This window comes from Taudactylus pleione, unplaced genomic scaffold, assembly GCF_031769625.1.
Source record: "Taudactylus pleione unplaced genomic scaffold, aTauple2 ptg000301l, whole genome shotgun sequence".
In the NCBI taxonomy this organism is placed as follows: Eukaryota; Metazoa; Chordata; class Amphibia; order Anura; family Myobatrachidae; genus Taudactylus; species Taudactylus pleione.
In genome coordinates this window covers 1,443,957-1,454,197 of record NW_028284702.1, presented here as the reverse complement: position 1 = coordinate 1,454,197, position 10,241 = coordinate 1,443,957, and the positions used below count along the sequence as shown (strand labels likewise).

The following is a 10,241-nucleotide window of genomic DNA, read 5'->3' as shown; positions in this document are numbered from 1 at the left end:
AAGTAGTGATGTCTGGGCGTAAGAACTACAACTCTCAGAGCTATGTGCATACACAGTGACACACAGCGCTTCAGTAACACACACTACAACTGGCTGGCCAGAAATAACCATGCTGTGGGAGTCTGAGCGGGACCTGCAGGCGGCAGCAGGCACACAGTCACCGCTTCGGGCTGTGTGTGTGTGTGCGGTGGTGGGGATTGTATTCATATTATCTGTGTTATATTATGGGTCACTGATGGGCTCTTCATTATGCATGGAATTCACTGCGTGCTCCCTGTATTATATGGCAATAACCGCTCTCTGGGTAATATGGCGGCCACTGCAACGCACAGGGTAATATATTGGCACTGTAACGCTTTCTGCCACACCCCCTCAATCAACTAGCCACACCTTCAGCTTTACGCCGTCTCACTGCAGTGGGCCCTACCATTGCATTCCCCCCTTTAAGCCCATCCTGACCCAGGCCAACACTGTCGGCAGGTTCGTCAAGGAAAAATTTTACTTGACTGCCTTTCAGCAGAGAATAGAGATGCTTGCCACCCAGGCCTGCCAGCTGTTTCTAGGTGGCAAACCTATTACCTAGAACAGGACTAGACAACCTGTGGCACTCCAGCTGCTGTGCAACTACATATCCCAGCATGCCCTGCCATACTTTTAGCATGATCTAAAAGCATGACTTGTGGCAGGGCATGCTGGAACGTGTAGTTCCACAGCAGCTGAAGTTCCACTGGTTACCTACCCCTGCCCTAGAACAAAGAATGTTTCCAGATAACAGTTTCCTGCAAACTACAGTATCTTTACGTATAAAACTGTTGTTTGTTTAACAAACTTGTTTTAGCTGCTGGGCTGCCAGTTCCACACACGCGTGCAACACAGGACTCTGAAAAAATAAAGTCTCTAAATATCCTGGATCGCTTACGGTCAATAGAACGGCCTATACAGTAACTCTGATACCACAGCAATAAAATATTGTTAAAGGTGCATACACACACAACGATTTTTTGAATGATTATCGTTAACTATGTCGAGTATCATTCAGTTGTTGAATAAATCGTTCACTTTCTAAGTTAAAACGATGAGCGACTATCGTTCATGCTTGTTCACGTTTGTAGTTTCTAGTTCAGTCAGACTGACCAACTCAACGATTTTCATTAAGGGAATATGCAAAAATCGTTTGTAGTTCAAGAAAATCGTTCATTAAATTTTTCTCTTGAAAAAATGTATGAAAATCGTTTATTGAAATCGTTCATTTACAAAATCGTTGTCTGTGTATGCAGCTTATATAATAACATTTATTTATTTTTTTAATCAACGCATTATCTCTCTCCTCACAGTGGAAAATAATGATAAATAGGTCCCTTAATATCCACATATGTGCAAAGTTTCAATATAAGTACAGACTTCATCAAATAAGAGACCATGTTTAAGTATAAACTAAAACAGAGAAAAGGTTATTGCTATGCAGACAGCCTTTCCCTAACCTTATATACTCTACTTTATATAAAGATCGTCAATTACAGTCTAAGGATCAGCCCTGAACAGTGTAGAATTCTCCAGATATCACAATTTCATTACTTCATTTCTTTTTCTGCAGTTTTCTACGCTCGGTGGACAAGTGAAATGAAATTGCCATTAGCAGAAAGATGAAGCAATATCAAATTATTGTTTGGTCTCAAGCCACAACGTTTTAATTACCAGGTCCATAGAAGGAAGCCGTTGCTGCTCTTTCTGTAATAAACTTAATACATTTCTCTCACCGCTAAATGACTTCTTATTCAGTATTATACCTAGTAAACACTTGTTTACTGAAATCTTTGTTGTGACCTGTTTTTGCGCCCCGCAGTGCCTCAGATGAAGTTCCTGCTCACAGACGGGATCTTGGTCAATTGCTGCTTCTCAAAGGCTTTTGGCACAATTTGTTCTACAGCTTTCAAAATATCCAAGTGGCTGAAATCATTTTCTGACTGGGAGGAACAAAGTGAGAGACAAAAGCACTTACTGTATTTAATAGAGCTGTGAGTGGAGTTCATCCTGCTAGGGACACTTTTCGTGGAGATGGATAAAACTTTCCCGAAGTTGCAGAAAGTATATGATACTGGTGATTTTTGTGATTTCTGTACAAAGTAAACAGTCGGCGTAAGCTGATGAATATTCTTAGTTCATTGATTGGCTGCTGTTTGTCACAATTGTTAACGTTCTCTTACACAGTTTGATCAATCCTTCTGTTTATTCTCAGCAGCACAAAGGTGGGGGGAACCTAGATGGAAGCACGGGCCTGCCAGGAAGGCGTAGACATGCCAGCAAGTGGGTATAGCCACTCCCCCTTTAGAGGCATATATCTATATATCTCTATCTCTCTCTCTCTCTCTATATATATATATATATATTATATATACATATATATATATATATATATATATATATATGAATAATTATGAATCCGGCGCCAGAACCTAAACCAATGAATAAACTACTGGTGCTTTGAACAATTGCAAGTATATCCCGAGGCGTATACCTAGGGCGTCTGCTCCTTAGTCAATAGTTTGTAGTGCTGGTGAATACACTACCTAGTAAATCGAGAAGGGAGTTATTGACTGTGGGCGACCAACCTGCTAATAATAAATATTCACACAAATATATAAATATAAATAAAGTGCTGAGTGCTAACGTGCTTGAATCAGCCTGAGCAAGTATACATAAATCATAAAGTGCTTAGTGCCAAATAGTCCTAGCAGCATAGACCAATGAAGTGCTTAGTGCAATATAAATACTTTTAGCAGCATACAAAAATAAAGTGATAAAAGAAAGCTAGTACCATAAAAAATATTTAATAGGGTTTGACAAAAACAAGATAAATACGATAAAACACTGTGGTTCCTAATCAGGAGTAACCACCAGAGAGCAATAAATAACCGATAAAAATAAGATCAATTTAAGAGGTAAAAGAAGAGTTTTAGCTTATCTGAAAATCAATTTGAGAGGGTCTGGGTGTAAATCCCAAGGGCAAGTAATGAGACCCAACGCGTTTCGTCCATTGACTTCTTCCTGGGGATGAAGGTTAAGGAATGGTGATCACCTATTTATACTCCTTCTCCACCTTCTATTAGGGACAAAGAACTTCCGGGTCACAGTTCAAAAGTGCATCCAGGTTACATTCTAAGAGCTAAAAACTGGCTCAAAACTCAAGGGGGACACCTAATATCCAAGCGTCCATCATAGGTAATGTCCATAGGGCAGTATCCTTAAAACCTTTTAGTTTGTTTTAACCATCAGGTTTGTAATAGTTATATGCCTCCGCCCTTTCATATGTGTACTTCCGCCAGGCTGATGACATCACGTCCGGTCAGACATCGCGTCCGGTCAGATGTCCCACTCCAGGATTGGCTAGCATACTCGTCTCGTCTTCCATCTGTCCCGCGTCATGTCCGGTCATGTGCTTCGCCACCAAGCATCATCGCGCCACCGTGTTCTCGCTTGCGTGATTGCGTCATACGTCAGTGTGACGTGATCATGTGCACCGCTCCACGCCTCCTCCGATTGCACTTATCTGTTGTGTAGTTCAATTCCTGCACATCCGCCAGCACCTGTGGGGAAAGAGTAGCTAACTTCCGCCCTTAGTCATCGTCACTGCTGTCCATCGATTTTGATACGTTTCAATCATAATGGAATGGATCTATAAATAAATGGAGGCAGTAATAAATAAGCGGATCAATATATTTAAACACGGGGTTGTCCACCACTAATAACATTTTACTTAGTGCAAATCATCATATAGTGTAATTCAGTATTCTGAGTATCAGCCATAAATAAATAAGTCTGCAAGTTCTAACAAGAATGTTATTAGCAAAAGGTAGTGATAGATATTATTAGATACAACCAATCGATACCTAACATAAAGGATAGACCATCATTAAAAAAAAATGAATGAATAATCATAGGTGTAAATTTCTACTGGAACAGTTAATTATGTCACTTCTTTTTTTAGATTATGAGGGGATTGGAACTAATAGTGATTAGATCAAAAGTACATAAATGGGCTACAAGAGAAAGCTTCTGTTGTTTAAAGTTCACATTGGACCTAATATTCCTGGTGTTGTAAGTTATAGAAGTTCCTTTTCAGGTTGAAGGTTTTTAATTAGTTGATGCATAGAATTCTTTCTTTCTTCTTCTTTTTGTATCTTTCTTGTTTCTTCTTTTTCTCTCTGTTTTTCTACTTTGTCTCTTCCATCTTTTCTTTTTCTATGTAGGACTGGATTTCGGTCTTAAGGTGGATGCCTTCATGTGCTGGTAGACGGAAAGCCTAGAAACTCTTAAACTACAACACCTGGTATTCTCAGGAGGTCCCCCATCCCAGTACTAACCAGGCCCAGTTGTGTATAGCTTCCAAGATCAGACGAGATTGGGCACACGCACACTGGTATGGTAGTAGGTATTTAAAAGGCTCCTCACCATTAAACCATCACTTAGAATGAACTGAAGGACAAAGCAAATCTACTACACCTGGTATTCTTTGGGGGTCTCCCTCCCAAGTACTATCCAGGCACAATTCAAATTACCCCATTTGGGCACCCATCAACAGATGGGAAATGATGTTATAGTAGTAGAAGAAACCGATTCGATACATCTCAAAGTCCTCTTTTTAAAGAAACGGTGCGATCTCGTAATAATCATTAAATCCTTTGGGGACCATTGTATCAAGAGTGAAAATCCAGTACATCTCACGTTTAGACAGGAGGTTTCCTAAGTCACCCCCTCTTTCACTCAACTTGACATGTTCAATGGCCTTAAAGTTAAGATCTTCTGGGTTGGAGTTATGTTTCTCAGAGAAATGTTTTGACACTGCATGGCCTTCCACTTTATTCTTGATATTCCTAATGTGCTCTTGGACACGTATTTTCAATGTTCTTTTGGTTTTGCCAACATATTTTAGTCCGCAAGTACACTCCAACAAGTAGATGACAGATGTGGAATTACAGTTCATAAAACGTTTTATGGGAAACTCTTTTGAACCTGCTGAATTTGAAAAAGATTTGCGCGTGGGATGTAAGTATTTACATACATTGCACCGCCCGCACTTATAGCTACCCTTGCAACTTAGAGTGCCATTCCCCATTTGCTTAACATTTTTGTGCAAAAGGCTGGGTGCTAGTAAGTCCTTTAGGTTTCTTGACTTCCTAAAAACAATCTGTGGTTTCGGTGGAAGAATCTCCTTCAGAACAGGGTCCATGAGGCGAATGTTCCAATTTTTTCTCAAGGATTTCTTTATTTTATTTTCATGTCCGTTGAACGTAGTAATGAATGGAACCAAATCAGACTTGGACTTCTTATCCTTATACTCCAACAAATTGTTTCTATCCAGAGATTTAGTTTTATTCAGGGCTTTTTCGAGAATCTCTTCAGGATAGTCTTTATCTCTAAATCTGTCTGCATATTGTTCCAATTGTTCATTGCATACTCTTTGGTCACTACAATTGCGTTTGATTCTGTAAAATTGGGAAAAAGGGATATTCTCCTTCCAACTATTTAGATGACAACTTTTGAAGTGCAAATAACTGTTGGCATCTACATGTTTAATAAAATTCTTAGTAGATATTTCGCCTCCATCTCCCATTAAAACCAAATCTAAAAATTCAACAGATTTATGGTTAAAATTCTAAGTGAATCTTAAATTCATGTTGTTGTTTGAAACCAGAGATAAAAACTGATTCAAAACTTCTTCTTGCCCTTGCCAAATGATTAAAATGTCATCTATATATCTTTTGTAAAATATAATGTTATATTTGTAGGGATTGTTACTGTAAATATAGTTTTTTTCCCAGCATCCCATAAACAGAGTTGCGAAACTGGGAGCAAAAGTAGTCCCCATTGCCGTACCACAGATTTGTTTATAAAATTGGTCTAAAAATGTAAAATAATTATGATTCAATATAAAAGATATGAGGTCACATAAAAACTCCTTGTGCAGGTGGTCCACATTTCCATCCATCTCTAAAAATTCTCTTGTAGCATTGATACCTTTTGTGTGTTCGATACAAGTATAGAGTGATTGTACGTCAATTGTAACCCAATTATATTCTTCTCTCCATTGTATCTCTTTCAAGGACTGTAATACATTAGTCGTGTCTTTCAAATACGAATCCAACTCTTTCACGTATTTCTGTAGAAAAATGTCGACATATTTTGAAAGGTGTGATGTAAGTGACTCTATCCCGGCTATGATAGGTCTACCCGGTGGTTTCTCCAATGACTTATGTATTTTGGGTAAAAAATAAAAAATGGGGGTAATGGGGTTGTTTTTCATTAGGAACTGAAATTCCTCCTTGGTGATAATTTTATTATGTAATCCGTAGACCAGGAGTGATCTTAATTCATCCGTGTATTCTTCTACTGGATCTCTCTCTAGCTTCTCATAAGAAACTGTATCACTGAGGAGTCTATTTGCTTCCTCAATATAGTATGATCAGTCCATGATCACCAACCCACCCCCTTTATCGGCAGGTTTCATAACAATATTCTGATTGTTTCTCAATTCCTTCAAAGCTTTCTTCTCTTGACCATTCAAATTGTGTTTCTTAATTGTCCCCACCTCTTTCTCACATAAGTCCTTTTTCACCATCTCATGGAATACATTAATATGACTACCCTTGGATTCAACAGGGTAATAGGTGGACTTCCCCTTCAGACCAGATTTTGATGTGTTCTCATTCCAGTTTCGTATTGGTGCGTCCTCCTTCTTTAAAAAATGTCTCTTAAGAGTTAGGTTCCGAACAAATTTATTGAGATCTATGAACACGTCAAACTTCTTCATAGTAGTGGTAGGTGCGAACGACAGTCCTTTGCTAAGTAGGGAAGTTTCGGGTTTCTGTAAAACATGTTGTGAGAGGTTGAAAATACCTTTATCCTTTGGATCTATTGGAGGGTTCTCCTTTTTAGATTCCTTCCTCCTATTGCCCTGCTTTCCTCGTCATCTCTGTACCTTCTTTTTAATGGTGACGCTGGATGAGTAGTTTCTCTTAGTGCAGTTTTTCTGTTGCTGAATGGATGGTCCTGTCCTGGTGATAAAAAAAGTTCACCATCACTGTTTGAATCTGTACGTTGGAGTGTGGAAAATCTATTTTTCATATGACTGGTTGCCTCCAGGGGATGAGACTTCTCCTGTGGTTTCCTATAGCTGTTCCTCCTTCTAGGGGGTACTGTTCGCCAGTTAGGTTTTTCCCAAGAATCTAATCTTTGTCCATTCCTTTCGTTCCTTCTAAACTTGCTCCAATTCTTAATTTGGTTCATCTCATAGTCCTTCTTGTCCCTGATGAATTTATTTTCCTTGCCCTTCATCACACCCTCTTCAATTCTTTCAATCTTTTTGATGAGCACTTTCTCATTTTCCTTATATTCATCTTTATCCTTCACTTCTTCCATTTTAACCTCCATACCTTTAATTTCTTGTTCTAAGGTATTGAGTATAGTTTACTTCTCTTCAATAATCAATCGCATCAGGTCTATGGAACATCTATGTAGAATGTCCTTCCAGTTTCTCATGAATTCTGGTTTATCCAGACCAAAGGTGGGATTCTTTAATAATCTAAGTCCTCTAGGGATTCTGTTTACTGAAATATAATGTTCCAGTCCCTTTATGTCCCACCATGCTTTGATTTCCTTGGTGATCAATTTTTCAATGTCCCAGAACATGTTATCAATATTTTGAGTGGGGATATTATCACTGGGAACTACATTTTCATTGAATACCCTCTGACAATAATCACTTCTTTTGTTCAAACGGTCTCTATTTCTGAACATATTATTAAAAAGAGTATGTTGTGTGTATATAAGTAGTGACTAAAAAATAATAAATAATAAATTGGTTTTGTACTGTCAGACTTAATTCAACACCACCAAACAAACAATAATAGAAATAATTATGAATCCGGCGCCAGAACCTAAACCAATGAATAAACTACTGGTGCTTTGAACAATTGCAAGTATAACCCGAGGCGTATACCTAGGGCGTCTGCTCCTTAGTCAATAGTTTGTAGTGCTGGTGAATACACTACCTGGTAAATCGAGAAGGGAGTTATTGACTGTGGGCGACCAACCTGCTAATAATAAATATTCACACAAATATATAAATATAAATAAAGTGCTGAGTGCTAACGTGCTTGAATCAGCCTGAGCAAGTATACATAAATCATAAAGTGCTTAGTGCCAAATAGTCCTAGCAGCACAGACCAATGAAGTGCTTAGTGCAATATAAATACTTTTAGCAGCATACAAAAATAAAGTGATAAAAGAAAGCTAGTACCATAAAAAATATTTAATAGGGTTTGACAAAAACAAGATAAATACGATAAAACACTGTGGTTCCTAATCAGGAGTAACCACCAGAGAGCAATAAATAACTGATAAAAATAAGATCAATTTAAGAGGTAAAAGAAGAGTTTTAGCTTATCTGAAAATCAATTTGAGAGGGTCTGGGTGTAAATCCCAAGGGCAAGTAATGAGACCCAACGCGTTTCGTCCATTGACTTCTTCCTGGGGATGAAGGTAAAGGAATGGTGATCAAATATTTATACTTCTTCTCCACCTTCTATTAGGGACAAAGAACTTCCGGGTCACAGTTCAAAAGTGCATCCGGGTTACATTCTAAAAGTTAAAAACTGGCTCAAAACTCAAGGGGGACACCTAATATCCAAGCGTCCATCATAGGTAATGTCCATAGGGCAGTATCCTTAAAACCTTTTAGTTTGTTTTAACCATCAGGTTTGTAATAGTTATATGCCTCCGCCCTTTCATATGTGTACTTCCGCCAGGCTGATAACATCATGTCCGGTCAGACATCGCGTCCGGTCAGATGTCCCACTCCAGGATTGGCTAGCATACTCGTCTCGTCTTCCATCTGTCCCACGTCATGTCCGGTCATGTGCTTCGCCACCAAGCATCATCGCGCCACCGTGTTCTCGCTTGCGTGATTGCGTCATACGTCCGTGTGACATGATCACGTGCACCACTCCACGCCTCCTCCGATTGAACATGTCAAGTTGAGTGAAAGAGGGGGTGACTTAGGAAACCTCCTGTCTAAACGTGAGATGTACTGGATTTTCACTCTTGATACAATGGTCCCCAAAGGATTTAATGATTATTACGAGATCGCACCATTTCTTTAAAAAGAGGACTTTGAGATGTATCGAATCGGTTTCTTCTACTACTATAACATCATTTCCCATCTGTTGATGGGTGCCCAAATGGGGTAATTTGAATTGTGCCTGGATAGTACTTGGGAAGGAGACCCCCAAAGAATACCAGGTGTAGTAGATTTGCTTTGTCCTTCAGTTCATTCTAAGTGATGGTTTAATGGTGAGGAGCCTTTTAAATACCTACTACCATACCAGTGTGCGTGTGCCCAATCTCGTCTGATCTTGGAAGCTATACACAACTGGGCCTGGTTAGTACTGGGATGGGGGACCTCCTGAGAATACCAGGTGTTGTAGTTTAAGAGTTTCTAGGCTTTCCCTCTACCAGCACATGAAGGCATCCACCTTAAGACCGAAATCCAGTCCTACATAGAAAAAGAAAAGATGGAAGAGACAAAGTAGAAAAACAGAGAGAAAAAGAAGAAACAAGAAAGATACAAAAAGAAGAAGAAAGAAAGAATTCTATGCATCAACTAATTAAAAACCTTCAACCTGAAAAGGAACTTCTATAACTTACAACACCAGGAATATTAGGTCCAATGTGAACTTTAAACAACAGAAGCTTTCTCTTGTAGCCCATTTATGTACTTTTGATCTAATCACTATTAGTTCCAATCCCCTCATAATCTAAAAAAGAAGTGACATAATTAACTGTTCCAGTAGAAATTTACACCTATGATTATTCATTCATTTTTTTTTAATGATGGTCTATCCTTCATGTTAGATATTATTAGATACAACCAATCGATACCTATCACTACCTTTTGTTAATAACATTCTTGTTAGAACTTGCAGACTTAATTATTTATGGCTGATACTCAGAATACTGAATTACACTATATGATGATTTGCACTAAGTAAAATGTTATTAGTGGTGGACAACCCCGTGTTTAAATATATTGATCCGCTTATTTATTACTGCCTCCATTTATTTATAGATCCGTTCCATTATGATTGAAACGTATCAAAATCGATGGACAGCAGTGACGGTGACTAAGGGCGGAAGTTAGCTACTCTTTCCCCACAGGTGCTGGCGGATGTGCAGGAATTGAACTA

At 38.7% G+C, this 10,241-nt stretch overlaps 2 pseudogenes; one reads left to right on the top strand and one right to left on the bottom strand.

Moving 5' to 3' along the window:
* Window positions 1-4,312: 4,312 nt before the first annotated feature.
* Window positions 4,313-4,431, bottom strand: LOC148511638 (5S ribosomal RNA; annotated as a pseudogene).
* A 4,935-nt stretch (window positions 4,432-9,366) lies between these two features.
* On the top strand, window positions 9,367-9,485 carry LOC148511637 (5S ribosomal RNA; annotated as a pseudogene).
* Window positions 9,486-10,241: the final 756 nt, after the last annotated feature.